Below are 19,985 nucleotides of genomic sequence, written 5' to 3'. Positions count from 1 at the left end.
CTCATGCTGCTCCTGGCCCCTCGGACTGGACCAGCCCCTGACCCCTCTCCAGAGCCTCGACCTCCCTTGGTGAGCTCCTTTTCACCTTGGCCACCAGGTGGCTGCCCTTTGGGGGCAGGGTGAATTCTTCAGAGTGTGGTGGTTATATTCTTAGTCTCTGTGGTGGTTTTTTCTATGCCATGGTGCGCAGAAACAGCAGACGTTCAATATAGCGCTGATTATTCTCCTCACTCTGGCCTTGCCGCTTTGCCTGGCCTTAAGGGTGGAATCCTGCCTTTCTGCAGGGGCCACCGCATTACTTTGGGGCAGGAGGCGAGAGCCACTTCTTGAGGGCGGTCTTAGGGAGGTGATGGAGGGCGGCGGGGCTGGGCTGGGGGTTCTGCTCCTGCCTTCCAGGCCCCCCTCCAGCTGGGAGCCTGGCAAGGTGGTGGTGGTGTGCTCCCAGGCATCCTCCATGGGGGGGCCTGGGAAGGAGGTGGTTCTGATGTGCAGGGCCTCCTCCAAGAGTGGGCCTAGCATGGAGGGGATGCTCTGCCCCCAGGCGTCCTCCAGCGGGGGGCCTAGCACAGAGATGGTGCTGTTCTGCAGCTGGGGGCCTGGCCTGGAGGTAAAACTCCGCTGGGAGGCTTCCTCCGGCAGGGAGACGCTCACGGACGAGGTCTTGCACGCCCACACCTCAGGCTGCAGGAGGCTCTCCTCCCAATCCAGGTCACATTGTGTGGCAGTGGGAGCGAAGTGCTCCTGGGAGGAGGCCTGGCTTGGCCCCTCTCCCTCGTCCCACTGCCCCTCCCCCTCCCCAGCGCAGAGTGTCTGCTCTGTCCCCATGACATCATTCAAACTTCCCTCCGCGATGACACTGACAATTTCGGGCCTCCAGCAATCCTGGCGGACCTCGGCTTCCATCACGGCCATGCCGTGGTGGCCGCCGGCCGGCTCCCCCAAGGGCGGGGATCCCTTCATCTGGACCCAGGGGTGTTCGATGACGCTCTCTAGGGTGCTCCGACTCTGGGGGTCCAGCACCAACATCTTACTGAGGAGGTCCCGGCAGTGGTCCGAGAGGTAGTCAGGCTTGTGGTAGTGCGCGCTCAGGACGCTGGCCCGGAGTTCCTGGTGGCTGGTCCCCGCGAAGGGCAGCTCCCCGGTGAGCATGTTGTAGAGGGTCACCCCCAGGCTCCAGACGTCCGCCTTGGGGCCTTTGTACGTCTGGTGGAGGTAGATCTCGGGGGCCAGGAATTCAGGGCTGCCACAACAGGTGCTCAGGCCCTCGTCGGCGCACCGGACACTGAGCCCGAAGTCCGCCAACTTGATGTTTCCGTTGTCGTCCATGAGCAGGTTCTCGGGCTTCAGGTCTCGGTGCGCGACGCCCTTGCTGTGGCAGTACGAGAGGGCCGAGAGCACCTGCCGGAAAATGCGGCGGGCCTCGCTCTCGGGCAGGCGCCCGCGCTCGTTGAGGTAGCCCTCCAGGTCGCCCCCTTTCGCCAACTCCATCACCAGCATGACCTCCGCCCCGGTGTCCACCACCTCAAAGAGCCGGACGATGTTTGGGTGGTGCAGGGCGCGCATGCAGCCCACCTCGCGGGCCAGGAACTCGGGGCTGGGCATCTTGGCCTTGCGCATGACTTTGATGGCCACCTTCCTGCCGGTGCGGGCGTGCTGCGCCAGCTTCACCTTGGAGAAGGAGCCCTCCCCCAGCGTGCGCAGCATCAGGTAGTGTTGGAGCTTGGCCTCCTTAGGAGCGAGGCGCTTCGTCATAGCGAGTGCGGACCCCGGCTCACTGCTCTCACGGCCCTGGCTGTTCTCAAACGGCCCTGAGATACCTCTCCTCATCGCTCTAGCTCTATTATCTTAACAAACGTACTATTAATCTAATATTAATAGTAATCACAAAACACCCACTAAGCTAACTAAATGCTAATAGTGCTAACTTAACTCCCCAACAGTACTAACTAAGCTACCCTTACTAACAATGCTAATACTAACTAGCTACACGCAAAAATAAATGAAAATAATGTAAATATATGATAAAAGCAAACCAATCACAAGCTAACCACAAAACATAGAACAACACAAAGACAAAAAGAACAAACCACAAGAGAACAAACAACAATCAGAAACTAACAAGTAAAATAAAAAAAACAGACAAACAACAAAGGGAAAAACACAACAAACAACAAATAACAACAGAAGGGAAAATGGGGGAAATCAAAAAAAAGAAAAAGAAAAAAATTCGAAACGGAAATTAAAAAACCAAAAATTAAAATAATAAAACAAAAAATAAAATAAAAAACTAAAAAATTAAAATGATAAAGGAAAATAATTAAAAATGGAAAAAATAAGCAAATAAAGCAATAAAGGAAAATAAGAAAAAACAAAGAAACAAAATAACTAAAATAAAGAACGAAAATAAAGAACTAAAGTAAATGAATAAATAAATCAATCAAAAGAAAACCCAGTAATCCAAAACGCGCTCTCTCTCCCTCCGCTGTCCGAGTCCACAGGTCACTATCCCAAAGCTTCCTGGCTCTTAAGGACACAGATGCAGGCCGGGCAGGGCTTATATAGGCTCTGCCGGTGGCGGCGCCATCACAGTGGCTCTTTATGGAGTCAGAGCCAGAAGCCGCAGCCATTGGCTGAGGGAAACCCAGTGGTTTCTCAGCCTTAATGAAAAAGCAGCTGCCAAGAGGCGTGTTTATAGGACTTACTAGAGATTGACATTTACCCACTTAAAGAAAACCCGTAGAATGCTTGAGAGGCTGTTTCATGTGTAGTGAGAAAACCTTTCTGTCGGCTCATCAGTCACCATTCTGCGACCTCTTTTTTTTTTTTTTTTTTTTTTCCCATTTTCTGTACTACCACCACCCTCACCACCACCACCATCCTCACTGTTGTGGTTTTTGGAACCTGTGGGTTTGGAGTGCGGGGTCCTTGGGTTCACCCTGGGAAAGGGGTCACCAGAGCTCCCATTTTAGCGACACTCGGCGCGTTTCCCAGGCGAGTTTCTTCACGAGACAGAGACGTTGGTTATATTTCAAGGGCAGGTTGATTAGGGAAGGGATAAACCAGTGAAAGACCCTTGCAGAGACACAAGCGGGCAGGAAGAGCTGCCCCAGAAGGGACAGGTTCGCTGAGGGAGGCCTGCATGGTTGCAGGCGGGCCTGTGTCTTCGACAAGGGCAGGCAGGAGACTGTTGTCCTTCAGAGGAAAGAGTTGGTGACAAGAGGCACCTGCATAGTCACAGGTGGGCAGAGGGATGGCTGCCCAAGCCTGTGCAGACATTGCACTGATAGAGTCTTCTTCTGTTTTGGAGAGATCACTCCTTGTGAGCCTCAGTTGGTGGCTCATTTTGGATAACTATGCAGAATCTGAAAGGGACCTAGATTCCACAATGGGCTCAATCTCCATATCTTTACCTTTGGATGCTCACTTGCTCACTGGGATACCTGCTTGGATGTTATGCTTTGTAATCTAGGGGTCTGGTGCCTCAGGATACTAGTCTGAGCCTAAGGATCTTGGTTTCCATAGCTGTGTCAATGGCTATGCTAATCTCTTCTACCCCCACCTCCTTGTGTGAGCCAGGTTTCTGGTCTTGTGGCACACCTCTTTTCAGGTTTTTTTTTTTTTCTATTCTTGTCCTCCATCAATCACCACCATCATCACCATCATCACCACCATCAACATCACCACCACCATCTTTACTTAAAAAGGTTATTATGTGCCAGACACCGTGCTAAGCATTTTACATGTATTATAACATTTATGTTTCTCATCACACAGTCCTGTGAGAGAGAGATATTTTTGCCATTTTTGAAGATGAGTAAACTGAGGAACTTGGCCAAGTTCATATGTGACAGGATAGTGTGGTCCAGGAGCCCAAGCTCAGCTGTCCAGTTCTAGGTGCTTCTCGAATCCACATATGTATGACCCACCTGTGGATTTTTCTAAAAGGTAGATTTTTTCTTTTTTTAAGATTTATTTATTTATTTATACAAGCACTGGGTACAGTCAGAAGCGCAAGAGGGTGAAAGAATTCACCAGAGCCAGAGCAGGGAACAGAATAGGCAAAAGACAGAAGTACACTGCTGAGGGGAGTAGGGGTGAGTCAGGAAATGTCTGCCTTCTGTGGGTCACTTCCTTGGTTGGCTGGGGATGGAACTCCTGCTGCAGAGGCTGCCCAGAGCTTCCCAGTGCTGTGCTGAACCCCTCGTGCCACCAGGGAGGCCCCACTTTTGAAGACATTGTACCAATTCTCTACAGCTGAGTGTCTTTCTGATGGTAGAAGGTACATGAACACTTCATACCTATAGAAGCACACACATGCACACACACTTGTACAGACTCACATGCACACACTTGCACAGACACAGTGTAAGACATGCACACGCACCTAAAGAAAATAGTCCAAACACCTAATTACATACTTACTGGTAGGTCTGTTTCACTATCCTATTTCACCGTATTACCACCATATGACCACTTTGATTTTTCTAAAACTTTCTATAAATTTCACTGCTGCTGATAGGAATTTTAAAGGAAATTTCGGCATCTGACGACCCATGTGTTGGAAGTATGGGCGCATTCATACATGTGAAGCAAATGCATTCAGTTTCAAACACTGATTTACTGTGTCATGGGAGAGACAGTTTCAACAATCCATTTCAGACTGTCTTCTGCAGGCAGGGAAAGAGCATGCAGATGCCTCTATGCCCCAGCGCCCCCGGGGGAAGAGCAGGTCACGTGGAGGTCCATCCTGCAGTGGGAAGCCAGTCTGTCCATCACGGCCCCCTCCTCGTGCCATCCCCGACCTGCGTTGGAAGAGAAGAGCCAATAAAGCCCAAGCACAGAGTTACCTGTTTAGGATACTCTTTTGTTAGTGAAATCCCCCAGGGAGTGCTGCACAGACTTAGATTTGACAAGGCTCAGATGGAAACCAGGAGGCCCTAGGAGCCGCCACTAACTAGAGGGTGAGTGAGTGTCCAACTTGGAATTTCAGTTTTTAAAAGCGACCCATCCAGGGGGATTTGCTACCGTGGATGTCAGTCCATGACAATGCCACTCAGACATCCTCTGCGCCATCCGTGTGCCCAGGGGCCGACAGCAGGGCTCTCCCAGCAAGGCGCAGGGTGGCCCTCCCGGGACAGAGCCTAAGAAGGGGAAGCAAGGCCCAGGGTTTGGAGCCTCTGGCCCTGGGGCCTCTGTAGGCTCTGCCCACACAGCTCTACAACCCTCCTGGGGCCCTGCACCTGCTCAACTGCCCCCCAACCCTCCCCTCCCCTCCTCCAACCACTCTGCTCCCCTCCAGGTGCTTCACCAGTTCCGTCGCCCTTTGGGCCCTTCACCTGCTCTGCTGCTTGGACTTCTGTGCCCCCGGACATCTGTGCTCCATGTCTGTGCGTCTCATGCTGCTCCTGGCCCCTCGGACTGGACCAGCCCCTGACCCCTCTCCAGAGCCTCGACCTCCCTTGGTGAGCTCCTTTTCACCTTGGCCACCAGGTGGCTGCCCTTTGGGGGCAGGGTGAATTCTTCAGAGTGTGGTGGTTATATTCTTAGTCTCTGTGGTGGTTTTTTCTATGCCATGGTGCGCAGAAACTGCAGACGTTCAATATAGCGCTGATTATTCTCCTCACTCTGGCCTTGCCGCTTTGCCTGGCCTTAAGGGTGGAATCCTGCCTTTCTGCAGGGGCCACCGCATTACTTTGGGGCAGGAGGCGAGAGCCACTTCTTGAGGGCGGTCTTAGGGAGGTGATGGAGGGCGGCGGGGCTGGGCTGGGGGTTCTGCTCCTGCCTTCCAGGCCCCCCTCCAGCTGGGAGCCTGGCAAGGTGGTGGTGGTGTGCTCCCAGGCATCCTCCATGGGGGGGCCTGGGAAGGAGGTGGTTCTGATGTGCAGGGCCTCCTCCAAGAGTGGGCCTAGCATGGAGGGGATGCTCTGCCCCCAGGCGTCCTCCAGCGGGGGGCCTAGCACAGAGATGGTGCTGTTCTGCAGCTGGGGGCCTGGCCTGGAGGTAAAACTCCGCTGGGAGGCTTCCTCCGGCAGGGAGTCACGGACGAGGTCTTGCACGCCCACACCTCAGGCTGCAGGAGGCTCTCCTCCCAATCCAGGTCACATTGTGTGGCAGTGGGAGCGAAGTGCTCCTGGGAGGAGGCCTGGCTTGGCCCCTCTCCCTCGTCCCACTGCCCCTCCCCCTCCCCAGCGCAGACTGTCTGCTCTGTCCCCATGACATCATTCAAACTTCCCTCCGCGATGACACTGACAATTTCGGGCCTCCAGCAATCCTGGCGGACCTCGGCTTCCATCACGGCCATGCCGTGGTGGCCGCCGGCCGGCTCCCCCAAGGGCGGGGATCCCTTCATCTGGACCCAGGGGTGTTCGATGACGCTCTCTAGGGTGCTCCGACTCTGGGGGTCCAGCACCAACATCTTACTGAGGAGGTCCCGGCAGTGGTCCGAGAGGTAGTCAGGCTTGTGGTAGTGCGCGCTCAGGACGCTGGCCCGGAGTTCCTGGTGGCTGGTCCCCGCGAAGGGCAGCTCCCCGGTGAGCATGTTGTAGAGGGTCACCCCCAGGCTCCAGACGTCCGCCTTGGGGCCTTTGTACGTCTGGTGGAGGTAGATCTCGGGGGCCAGGAATTCAGGGCTGCCACAACAGGTGCTCAGGCCCTCGTCGGCGCACCGGACACTGAGCCCGAAGTCCGCCAACTTGATGTTTCCGTTGTCGTCCATGAGCAGGTTCTCGGGCTTCATGTCTCGGTGCGCGACGCCCTTGCTGTGGCAGTACGAGAGGGCCGAGAGCACCTGCCGGAAAATGCGGCGGGCCTCACTCTCGGGCAGGCGCCCGCGCTCGTTGAGGTAGCCCTCCAGGTCGCCCCCTTTCGCCAACTCCATCACCAGCATGACCTCCGCCCCGGTGTCCACCACCTCAAAGAGCCGGACGATGTTTGGGTGGTGCAGGGCGCGCATGCAGCCCACCTCGCGGGCCAGGAACTCGGGGCTGGGCATCTTGGCCTTGCGCATGACTTTGATGGCCACCTTCCTGCCGGTGCGGGCGTGCTGCGCCAGCTTCACCTTGGAGAAGGAGCCCTCCCCCAGCGTGCGCAGCATCAGGTAGTGTTGGAGCTTGGCCTCCTTAGGAGCGAGGCGCTTCGTCATAGCGAGTGCGGACCCCGGCTCACTGCTCTCACGGCCCTGGCTGTTCTCAAACGGCCCTGAGATACCTCTCCTCATCGCTCTAGCTCTATTATCTTAACAAACGTACTATTAATCTAATATTAATAGTAATCACAAAACACCCACTAAGCTAACTAAATGCTAATAGTGCTAACTTAACTCCCCAACAGTACTAACTAAGCTACCCTTACTAACAATGCTAATACTAACTAGCTACACGCAAAAATAAATGAAAATAATGTAAATATATGATAAAAGCAAACCAATCACAAGCTAACCACAAAACATAGAACAACACAAAGACAAAAAGAACAAACCACAAGAGAACAAACAACAATCAGAAACTAACAAGTAAAATAAAAAAAACAGACAAACAACAAAGGGAAAAACACAACAAACAACAAATAACAACAGAAGGGAAAATGGGGGAAATCAAAAAAAAGAAAAAGAAAAAAATTCGAAACGGAAATTAAAAAACCAAAAATTAAAATAATAAAACAAAAAATAAAATAAAAAACTAAAAAATTAAAATGATAAAGGAAAATAATTAAAAATGGAAAAAATAAGCAAATAAAGCAATAAAGGAAAATAAGAAAAAACAAAGAAACAAAATAACTAAAATAAAGAACGAAAATAAAGAACTAAAGTAAATGAATAAATCAATCAATCAAAAGAAAACCCAGTAATCCAAAACGCGCTCTCTCCCCCTCCGCTGTCCGAGTCCACAGGTCACTATCCCAAAGCTTCCTGGCTCTTAAGGACACAGATGCAGGCCGGGCAGGGCTTATATAGGCTCTGCCGGTGGCGGCGCCATCACAGTGGCTCTTTATGGAGTCAGAGCCAGAAGCCGCAGCCATTGGCTGAGGGAAACCCAGTGGTTTCTCAGCCTTAATGAAAAAGCAGCTGCCAAGAGGCGTGTTTATAGGACTTACTAGAGATTGACATTTACCCACTTAAAGAAAACCCGTAGAATGCTTGAGAGGCTGTTTCATGTGTAGTGAGAAAACCTTTCTGTCGGCTCATCAGTCACCATTCTGCGACCTCTTTTTTTTTTTTTTTTTTTTTTTTTCCCATTTTCTGTGCTACCACCACCCTCACCACCACCACCATCCTCACTGTTGTGGTTTTTGGAACCTGTGGGTTTGGAGTGCGGGGTCCTTGGGTTCACCCTGGGAAAGGGGTCACCAGAGCTCCCATTTTAGCGACACTCGGCGCGTTTCCCAGGCGAGTTTCTTCACGAGACAGAGACGTTGGTTATATTTCAAGGGCAGGTTGATTAGGGAAGGGATAAACCAGTGAAAGACCCTTGCAGAGACACAAGCGGGCAGGAAGAGCTGCCCCAGAAGGGACAGGTTCGCTGAGGGAGGCCTGCATGGTTGCAGGCGGGCCTGTGTCCTCGACAAGGGCAGGCAGGAGACTGTTGTCCTTCAGAGGAAAGAGTTGGTGACAAGAGGCACCTGCATAGTCACAGGTGGGCAGAGGGATGGCTGCCCAAGCCTGTGCAGACATTGCACTGATAGAGTCTTCTTCTGTTTTGGAGAGATCACTCCTTGTGAGCCTCAGTTGGTGGCTCATTTTGGATAACTATGCAGAATCTGAAAGGGACCTAGATTCCACAATGGGCTCAATCTCCATATCTTTACCTTTGGATGCTCACTTGCTCACTGGGATACCTGCTTGGATGTTATGCTTTGTAATCTAGGGGTCTGGTGCCTCAGGATACTAGTCTGAGCCTAAGGATCTTGGTTTCCATAGCTGTGTCAATGGCTATGCTAATCTCTTCTACCCCCACCTCCTTGTGTGAGCCAGGTTTCTGGTCTTGTGGCACACCTCTTTTCAGGTTTTTTTTTTTTTTTCTATTCTTGTCCTCCATCAATCACCACCATCATCACCATCATCACCACCATCAACATCACCACCACCATCTTTACTTAAAAAGGTTATTATGTGCCAGACACCGTGCTAAGCATTTTACATGTATTATAACATTTATGTTTCTCATCACACAGTCCTGTGAGAGAGAGATATTTTTGCCATTTTTGAAGATGAGTAAACTGAGGAACTTGGCCAAGTTCATATGTGACAGGATAGTGTGGTCCAGGAGCCCAAGCTCAGCTGTCCGGTTCTAGGTGCTTCTCGAATCCACATATGTATGACCCACCTGTGGATTTTTCTAAAAGGTAGATTTTTTCTTTTTTTAAGATTTATTTATTTATTTATACAAGCACTGGGTACAGTCAGAAGCGCAAGAGGGTGAAAGAATTCACCAGAGCCAGAGCAGGGAACAGAATAGGCAAAAGACAGAAGTACACTGCTGAGGGGAGTAGGGGTGAGTCAGGAAATGTCTGCCTTCTGTGGGTCACTTCCTTGGTTGGCTGGGGATGGAACTCCTGCTGCAGAGGCTGCCCAGAGCTTCCCAGTGCTGTGCTGAACCCCTCGTGCCACCAGGGAGGCCCCACTTTTGAAGACATTGTACCAATTCTCTACAGCTGAGTGTCTTTCTGATGGTAGAAGGTACATGAACACTTCATACCTATAGAAGCACACACATGCACACACACTTGTACAGACTCACATGCACACACTTGCACAGACACAGTGTAAGACATGCACACGCACCTAAAGAAAATAGTCCAAACACCTAATTACATACTTACTGGTAGGTCTGTTTCACTATCCTATTTCACCGTATTACCACCATATGACCACTTTGATTTTTCTAAAACTTTCTATAAATTTCACTGCTGCTGATAGGAATTTTAAAGGAAATTTCGGCATCTGACGACCCATGTGTTGGAAGTATGGGCGCATTCATACATGTGAAGCAAATGCATTCAGTTTCAAACCCTGATTTACTGTGTCATGGGAGAGACAGTTTCAACAATCCATTTCAGACTGTCTTCTGCAGGCAGGGAAAGAGCATGCAGATGCCTCTATGCCCCAGCGCCCCCGGGGGAAGAGCAGGTCACGTGGAGGTCCATCCTGCAGTGGGAAGCCAGTCTGTCCATCACGGCCCCCTCCTCGTGCCATCCCCGACCTGCGTTGGAAGAGAAGAGCCAATAAAGCCCAAGCACAGAGTTACCTGTTTAGGATACTCTTTTGTTAGTGAAATCCCCCAGGGAGTGCTGCACAGACTTAGATTTGACAAGGCTCAGATGGAAACCAGGAGGCCCTAGGAGCCGCCACTAACTAGAGGGTGAGTGAGTGTCCAACTTGGAATTTCAGTTTTTAAAAGCGACCCATCCAGGGGGATTTGCTACCGTGGATGTCAGTCCATGACAATGCCACTCAGACATCCTCTGCGCCATCCGTGTGCCCAGGGGCCGACAGCAGGGCTCTCCCAGCAAGGCGCAGGGTGGCCCTCCCGGGACAGAGCCTAAGAAGGGGAAGCAAGGCCCAGGGTTTGGAGCCTCTGGCCCTGGGGCCTCTGTAGGCTCTGCCCACACAGCTCTACAACCCTCCTGGGGCCCTGCACCTGCTCAACTGCCCCCCAACCCTCCCCTCCCCTCCTCCAACCACTCTGCTCCCCTCCAGGTGCTTCACCAGTTCCGTCGCCCTTTGGGCCCTTCACCTGCTCTGCTGCTTGGACTTCTGTGCCCCCGGACATCTGTGCTCCATGTCTGTGCGTCTCATGCTGCTCCTGGCCCCTCGGACTGGACCAGCCCCTGACCCCTCTCCAGAGCCTCGACCTCCCTTGGTGAGCTCCTTTTCACCTTGGCCACCAGGTGGCTGCCCTTTGGGGGCAGGGTGAATTCTTCAGAGTGTGGTGGTTATATTCTTAGTCTCTGTGGTGGTTTTTTCTATGCCATGGTGCGCAGAAACAGCAGACGTTCAATATAGCGCTGATTATTCTCCTCACTCTGGCCTTGCCGCTTTGCCTGGCCTTAAGGGTGGAATCCTGCCTTTCTGCAGGGGCCACCGCATTACTTTGGGGCAGGAGGCGAGAGCCACTTCTTGAGGGCGGTCTTAGGGAGGTGATGGAGGGCGGCGGGGCTGGGCTGGGGGTTCTGCTCCTGCCTTCCAGGCCCCCCTCCAGCTGGGAGCCTGGCAAGGTGGTGGTGGTGTGCTCCCAGGCATCCTCCATGGGGGGGCCTGGGAAGGAGGTGGTTCTGATGTGCAGGGCCTCCTCCAAGAGTGGGCCTAGCATGGAGGGGATGCTCTGCCCCCAGGCGTCCTCCAGCAGGGGGCCTAGCACAGAGATGGTGCTGTTCTGCAGCTGGGGGCCTGGCCTGGAGGTAAAACTCCGCTGGGAGGCTTCCTTGCACACCCACACCTCAGGCTGCAGGAGGCTCTCCTCCCAATCCAGGTCACATTGTGTGGCAGTGGGAGCGAAGTGCTCCTGGGAGGAGGCCTGGCTTGGCCCCTCTCCCTCGTCCCACTGCCCCTCCCCCTCCCCAGCGCAGAGTGTCTGCTCTGTCCCCATGACATCATTAAAACTTCCCTCCGCGATGACACTGACAATTTCGGGCCTCCAGCAATCCTGGCGGACCTCGGCTTCCATCACGGCCATGCCGTGGTGGCCGCCGGCCGGCTCCCCCAAGGGCGGGGATCCCTTCATCTGGACCCAGGGGTGTTCGATGACGCTCTCTAGGGTGCTCCGACTCTGGGGGTCCAGCACCAACATCTTACTGAGGAGGTCCCGGCAGTGGTCCGAGAGGTAGTCAGGCTTGTGGTAGTGCGCGCTCAGGACGCTGGCCCGGAGTTCCTGGTGGCTGGTCCCCGCGAAGGGCAGCTCCCCGGTGAGCATGTTGTAGAGGGTCACCCCCAGGCTCCAGACGTCCGCCTTGGGGCCTTTGTACGTCTGGTGGAGGTAGATCTCGGGGGCCAGGAATTCAGGGCTGCCACAACAGGTGCTCAGGCCCTCGTCGGCGCACCGGACACTGAGCCCGAAGTCCGCCAACTTGATGTTTCCGTTGTCGTCTGCCGCGGACCAGCCCAGCAGTGGCGGGAGATTGAGACAATCTCAGGGTTGAATGTGAATGAGCAAAAGGTGATCGAAGGAATTAGGGCGAGGGACAAGAAAGAATGACACACAGACACACTCAAGGGAGAGTGAAAATCTGAGTGCAATTTATTGAAAGCAATCTTCTCTTTTTATACATTTTTACAGTAATTACTTCATTGTGTTTTGCACAGTGTCTGGTTAATCATTTACCAAGGCATAAGTGCATATTGTGTCATATATCATTACATCTTGCTTATTATCTATCAAGAAATCAAGTGCAAATCAAGAACATTTCTTACTCTAATCTCCATACTGGAGGTTCACTCTAGCACATTTGCATTATGATTACATTGTTATTATTATTTTAGTATTATATTTTTCATATACTATTATTTATTCTTATACCTTTGTTTGGCTATATTATTTACTAAGTAATAGAATCAGTTTCCATGGCTGCATTCCTTTACTATGATCCTTGTTACTGGCAATGAGTAACAACATATTTTGGTGGTGCCTTAACAACGCCCAGGCCTAATTGTTCCAGTTATTCGTCATGGCTGAAAAGGTGGGAACCAAATTCCCCTCGGGGACTGCGTCTGTCTTAGGTTGTCAGAATTCACTTCCTGATCTTACCCGTCATTGACTGTCCAGTCCAGCGCACAGGGGCAGGGGGCTTATTATGCCACACTAGCACAGCCACCCAATTAATGCGAGATTGTGGCAATTGTCACATTGCTCTCAGGAGCCGCCACAGTTCCCCCTTTCTTTTTAAATTGAAGCTGCAAAATGCATATCACGACGAAGAATCTTCAGATTTTTGTTAAGTAGCTTTAAAAACACAGGCATTAAAAGGCAACCAACCAAAACAATGAGTGTAATCACTCCAAATGAAATTAAAAAATGCAGCCAATTTGAGGGAGCCAGAGAACGCAGAGAATCAGAAAATGTAGAAGCAAAATCAGACAATGCTGGTTCAGACAAATGCGCCTGGCTCATCGCAGAGATTTCTGCCTGAAGAGATGACATATCATGACTAGAGTCACTTTCACGCCAAACACCAAGCAGATTTTTAACAAAATTCCAATCAAGAGAAGAATTATAAGGTTTAGGTGTAACACAAATAAATTTAAATTGTGCATGACAACGAGTGGAGAGAAGTTTTTTGATTTGCTGTACTTCCTCTCCCAGTGCCAATACAGTTTTTCTAAGAGCATTAAGCTTTTGTTCCATTTTTCTATCTATGGAATGTTGCAAAGCAAGTGCCAAAGTTACATTTTGTGTAAGATCATTAACAAAATGTGCTGTATGTGTTTCCTGTACCAAGGCAACAGATGATGCTGCAAGAGAAGTAACAATTGCAATCAGGGCAGTAATATGTAAAATAAGCGTAGCAACAAAATGTTTAGAATGAATTAAAGCATTGACTTCCTGAATAATTTGTAAAGCAATATTGTCAAACCATGGGGTATTTTGTAAATCCACAGGTAATATAACATAAGAAGGTCTATTTAACATAACCATAGTAGAAAAATTATGAACAATATTAGGAGTTAGGCAATTAGACAACACACATTTAGAACAGGTGACAGAATAGGAATTCCCATGGCAGGAAATGTTCATTGTGTTGGCAGATCCAAAAAGCAATGTATAGGGGTATTCAATGCAGGCACGAAGATTGAAATTTCATACGGCGTAGATATTTTGTCTGGTGCTAAAAAGTTTGATAGTATTCACAGCAGCAAAAAGACGAAAAAGTTCAAGTAAGCACGAGTTCCATTGGAAGTGGTGAAGAAGTAGGTGATCTGTGACTTTTCAGGTTTCAGTCAGTGCAGAGGAGGAACCAAGGTGTTGGTTTAATTTAGCAGGGACCAGATGGGTGAATTAGCATCATTAAACAAGTATTAGATAAATTAATAAAAAGGAACAAAAAAATTAGAGTACCATATAGATACTTTGTACATTTTTTACATAGAGGTGACTCAATATTTTTTTTTTTTAATAAACACATTTAAACAAAGTAAATTATTAATATTTAACATAATTTTAAGGCATATATGCCTTGAATTATATTATAAAATTTGAACTAGTTTTTGTTTTCCAAAAATTAAAAAAAATTTTTGATAGTGATTGTAAGATTTGTTTTTATGAGAATTTATATAGGCGCCATTTATAATTAGTCCTCTAGAGGTCAAAAACAAAACAAAATAAAACAACACAAAACAAAACACAAAGACAGACAAACAGATACAGAGATCTCTTGATATATATATTTAAAATTTTGGCCATATGTATATAATTTAAGAGATAGTTATTTTATTAATTTTTGTGACGTCACTGAGGTTTTTTAATGAGTTAAAAGCTAAAAACTGTGCAGAAAATAAGTATTTAATTTTAATTATTATTAAAGACCTTGGGCTCGAGACCACAACAATCAGGCAGTTTTATTAACTTTTTTAGATAAGAGAATATTTTTTGAGTTTATATTTTTAAGAAGTGATTATTTGGCTTTAGGTTGTCAATGTTTTATTATACTGAGAGCAAGTATATATTAAAACAAAAAAGAATACTGTTATTTTGATAACAGAAGAAGAGGGAAATTTTTACAGTTTGTTTGTTTTTAGGCTTTTATTAAAATTTGAGGTTTGAATTTAGCTCAAATATGTTTGTATTATTATTTAATTTTTTTTTTTTTTGGTTAATTAATTTTAACAAGAAATTTAACCTTTTACAGGTCCAATAAGTAAATCTAAAAACTTTTATTCAACCAATAAGCATTTTGTATAGCTTGTTAGCAAATTTAAAATAACTCAGTATTTTTTTTACTTAGACAATTTAGACTTTAAAATTTAAAAAAAAAAAAAAACATAGGGAAATAAAACCTTTTTCCTAGAATGAACCAAAACAGTTTAGTCCCCCACAGCAGGAAGGCAGTAGAGACTTGCCAGTGATCCCAACACTGGAGAAAAAGTCCAGGCAGCTGCTTGTTGAGATCAGGGGCAGCCCCCACCCATTCGTTGCAGTGGGTTTAGAATATCATTATAAAAACCTTTAGTTATATTATATAGTTATATTTAACCATTTTTTATTACCTTAGCAATAGTAAATGAACTTTAAATATTATTATTTAGAAATATTTTATTTATTTATTTTAAAAGAATAAATGGCCTAACCACATACTTAGAATCAGAAAACAAAGTTAAAGGCTGAGCAAAATGCTCAAGTGTCATAATGACTAATTATTTCAGCCTGCTGAGCAGAGACATTTTTAGAGACTTTTTGCAAAGGTTTATCTCTAAGACTATAAACTGCAAAGACTCCAGATGAAGAGCCATCAGTGAAAATGACCTTTGTATTGGGTACAGGTTTAGAATTAATAATTTTTGGAAAAATAAGTTTAGTTTTTTCTGCAAATTTCAATAATGGATGTTGACGCAAATGAAATTTAACTTGTCCTGAAAAATTTTGTATGGCAACTCCCCAATCATTATTATTTTGCAATAAAAATTTAAATTGTGTTTTGTTATATGGAATTATTATATTATTTGGATCTCTGCCAAATAATTCTCGAGACCTCAGGATACCTTTTATGATTAACCAGGCACACATTAATGGATATGCAGTGACCACACGTGTTTGTACATGTGACAAGTGCAGCCATTCCAGGATGCCGTCTTGCCATAAGCAAGCTGTTGGAGTATAAACAGTCTGAATAATTAATAAGTCCCAAGTTTTTGAATAATTCACTTGAATAACTTTTGCTTCAGATAATTTTTGTTTAACCAATTTAATACTCTGCAATGCTTCCTGAGTTAATTTACGAGGAGATTTAGGGTTTGAATCTCCCTGTAAAATTGCAAAAAGTGGATGTAAATTTCTAGTAGTAATTTTTAAGTAAGGTCTTATCCAATTAATATTTCCCAATAATTTTTGGAAATCATTCAAAGTCTGTAGTTTATCAACACGAATCTGTAAATTTTGTGACATAATGCAATTATTATATATGACTTTTCCTAAATAATTTAAAGGTCTATCTTTTTGAATTTTATCAGGGGCCACTACTAGGCCATATGTAGTCAATTGTCCTATGAGATGTTTCAATATTAGATCCGCAATTTCTTTCATAGGATGACTTAGGAGAATATCATCCATATAATGAACAATGTAGGCCTCTGGAAATTTTAACCTTGTCTTTTGTAAAGCTTGATCTACAAACTTTTGACATAAAGTAGGAGAATTTTTCATACCTTGTGGCAAAACCTTCCATTGATAACGTTGCCACGGTTTCTGAAAATTACTAGATGGAATACTAAAGGCAAATTTTTTACAATCATCTGGATGTAATTTAATTGTAAAAAGGCAGTCTTGAAGGTCAATAATAATAACATAGCTGTTTTTTGGAACTGCTACAGGAGAGGGCAACCCTGGTTGTAGGGCCCCCATGTCTTGCATTGTGGCATTTACCGCTCTCAGATCCTGCAATAATCGCCATTTGCCAGATTTTTTCTTTATACAGAAAACAGGAGTATTCCAAGGACTCGTAGACAGTTCCAAATGACCTTTAGCTAATTGCTCTTTAACTATAGTTTGAATAGCCTGGATCTTTTCTGAAGTAAGGGGCCATTGATCGATCCAGACAGGATTTTCATTTTTCCAATTAATTTTATCAGCATATTGTTGAGTTTCAATGGCCCCTATAAAAAAGCCTGTTCATCTATTACATCAGGGGTAACTAAAGACACTTGTAAAGATTCCATAATATCACGTCCCCATAGGGAAAACGGCAAGGCAGGAATCACATAAGGCTGAAACTTTCCTTTCTGTGACCCCAGTTGCCAAGACAACATTTGTGAGCTTTGAGCAACATTATTGGCCATGCCCAATCCAATCAGTGTAGAGGAAGAATTTAACACAGGCCAAGCCGCAGGCCAATCTTTACCTGCAATGCATGACCGGTCAGCTCCTGTGTCTAACAATCCCATAATTGGGTGTCCATTAATAATTAACTTTTTCAATGGTCTTTCTTTTGTAATATTTTGAGTCCAAGCAATCACATCTGTGGACCCAAAACCTTGTTCTCCTCTTTCTTCCTTCAAAATTGGGTTTGGTAACTTAATATAAGAAAGCACAAGAATTTGCGCAATACGCTGATTTTTATGAATTTGTATTGTTTCCTTTAAAGGTCTGATCATAACTTTAATTTTTCCAGTAAAATCAGAGTCTACAATGCCCGGAAGTACTTCAAAATTCTTTTTATAATTTGAACTACGGCCAATTATCAGCCCCACTGTTCCTTGGGGTAGTGGTCCCTTTAAGCAGGTTTCAATAGGTGTAACTCCATCGATGGCTGAAACAATAACATCAGCAACCGATGCAAGATCAAGTCCCGCACTTCCTGGAGTGCCTCTAGGTAATTCATGTATGGTTACAGTAGAGTCAGGCGCTTCAGTCGGTGTGATGTTGTTAGGCGCCGAGTCAGACCCTCTTTCGTTTACGGGGCTGAGGGCTTGCCCCTCTGAGAGGAGAGTTTTGTTTTTGATTCTTTTCTATTTGTTTTAATTTATGTCCATCCTTATGTCACTTACTGTTCCTGGAGGAGGGGTGTGCAGCCTCTTTGGTTTAGAGCATTTACATTGTTTTTTCTTGTTAAAATAATTTGGAGCCATAAGAGTATTCTGTGGCACGGGGTTTTGTTTTGGTTCTGTTGTCCTACAAAGATCAGCAAATGCTTCTTCAAAGTCACTATTATCCTCATCACCCATAACTTCTGCATATTCAGGATCTCCAGGGTGACAATCTACAAGTTCTCCTTCTGCAATAGGTGCAGTAGGGAACACAGCACCCGAATATGTTTTAGATTTATTGGCAAAAGGAACAGCTTCCTGATCACTACTTTTTTCTGAGATTTCTCCTTTCCATAGATCTGCTTCTGTAGTATCAACTAATAAATTTCTAATTTGTACCCATAGAGGAAAAGCCTGAACGGGCACCTGTGTAGGGCCGTTTTGAATATAAAATTTTTGAATTTCTTTTCCTACACGTATCCAATTTGTCAAAGACAAACTGCCCTCTTCAGGAAACCAGGGGCAGATTCTTAAAATAAACTCATAAAATTCACTGAGGGATCTGTTACTTATTGTCATCCCTCGGCTTTTCAACATGTGACTTAAAACTGAAAGGAAAAGTCCTCTATTTCTAGAGTAAGAGTGTCCCATAGTTATGGATTACTCGCCTTCTTTAACTGGTCAGCCTTTACCAGCGGGCCCGCGGCGCCCCGACGAGACTCCCTATCCTTCGATAATAAAGGAAAATATAAAAGTGAAGAGATAGCTTACCTAGAGCTCATTCCTCGCGAACACGTCTTCTTCTTAAGGAAAAACCTAGAGAGTGGATCGCTTAGAAAGCGAAACTAAAAACACTCAGCGATGCTCGCCTGACCGTACTCCTCGCGGAGTATTAGAAAGCCTTGGTATAGGGGTGACCGTATAAGCCCCGGTCTCGGACTCCCAAGGGAGACCCCACTAAACCGTGACGGCTTTCGCGGAACTGCAGGTACGAGCCCACACAGGCTCCGCGGCTCAAAAGAGCCTTGGAGCGCAAACACAAGCACTCACACTAACATACACGCAGGCACACAAAGCAGAGAAGGCCAAATCGTCCAGCTTCACAGAGCTCCCACAGTTTGGGACTCGGGCCCCACGTTTGGGCGCCAGCTGCCGCGGACCAGCCCAGCAGTGGCGGGAGATTGAGACAATCTCAGGGTTGAATGTGAATGAGCAAAAGGTGATCGAAGGAATTAGGGCGAGGGACAAGAAAGAATGACACACAGACACACTCAAGGGAGAGTGAAAATCTGAGTGCAATTTATTGAAAGCAATCTTCTCTTTTTATACATTTTTACAGTAATTACTTCATTGTGTTTTGCACAGTGTCTGGTTAATCATTTACCAAGGCATAAGTGCATATTGTGTCATATATCATTACATCTTGCTTATTATCTATCAAGAAATCAAGTGCAAATCAAGAACATTTCTTACTCTAATCTCCATACTGGAGGTTCACTCTAGCACATTTGCATTATGATTACATTGTTATTATTATTTTAGTATTATATTTTTCATATACTATTATTTATTCTTATACCTTTGTTTGGCTATATTATTTACTAAGTAATAGAATCAGTTTCCATGGCTGCATTCCTTTACTATGATCCTTGTTACTGGCAATGAGTAACAACATATTTTGGTGGTGCCTTAACAACGCCCAGGCCTAATTGTTCCAGTTATTCGTCATGGCTGAAAAGGTGGGAACCAAATTCCCCTCGGGGACTGCGTCTGTCTTAGGTTGTCAGAATTCACTTCCTGATCTTACCCGTCATTGACTGTCCAGTCCAGCGCACAGGGGCAGGGGGCTTATTATGCCACACTAGCACAGCCACCCAATTAATGCGAGATTGTGGCAATTGTCACATTGCTCTCAGGAGCCGCCACAGTCGTCCATGAGCAGGTTCTCGGGCTTCAGGTCTCGGTGCGCGACGCCCTTGCTGTGGCAGTACGAGAGGGCCGAGAGCACCTGCCGGAAAATGCGGCGGGCCTCGCTCTCGGGCAGGCGCCCGCGCTCGTTGAGGTAGCCCTCCAGGTCGCCCCCTTTCGCCAACTCCATCACCAGCATGACCTCCGCCCCGGTGTCCACCACCTCAAAGAGCCGGACGATGTTTGGGTGGTGCAGGGCGCGCATGCAGCCCACCTCGCGGGCCAGGAACTCGGGGCTGGGCATCTTGGCCTTGCGCATGACTTTGATGGCCACCTTCCTGCCGGTGCGGGCGTGCTGCGCCAGCTTCACCTTGGAGAAGGAGCCCTCCCCCAGCGTGCGCAGCATCAGGTA

This window comes from Talpa europaea, assembly GCF_964194135.1.
Source record: "Talpa europaea genome assembly, chromosome: 15".
Lineage (NCBI taxonomy): Eukaryota > Metazoa > Chordata > Mammalia > Eulipotyphla > Talpidae > Talpa > Talpa europaea.
The sequence above is the reverse complement of the archived record's forward strand: the minus strand, read 5'-3'. Positions refer to the sequence as shown.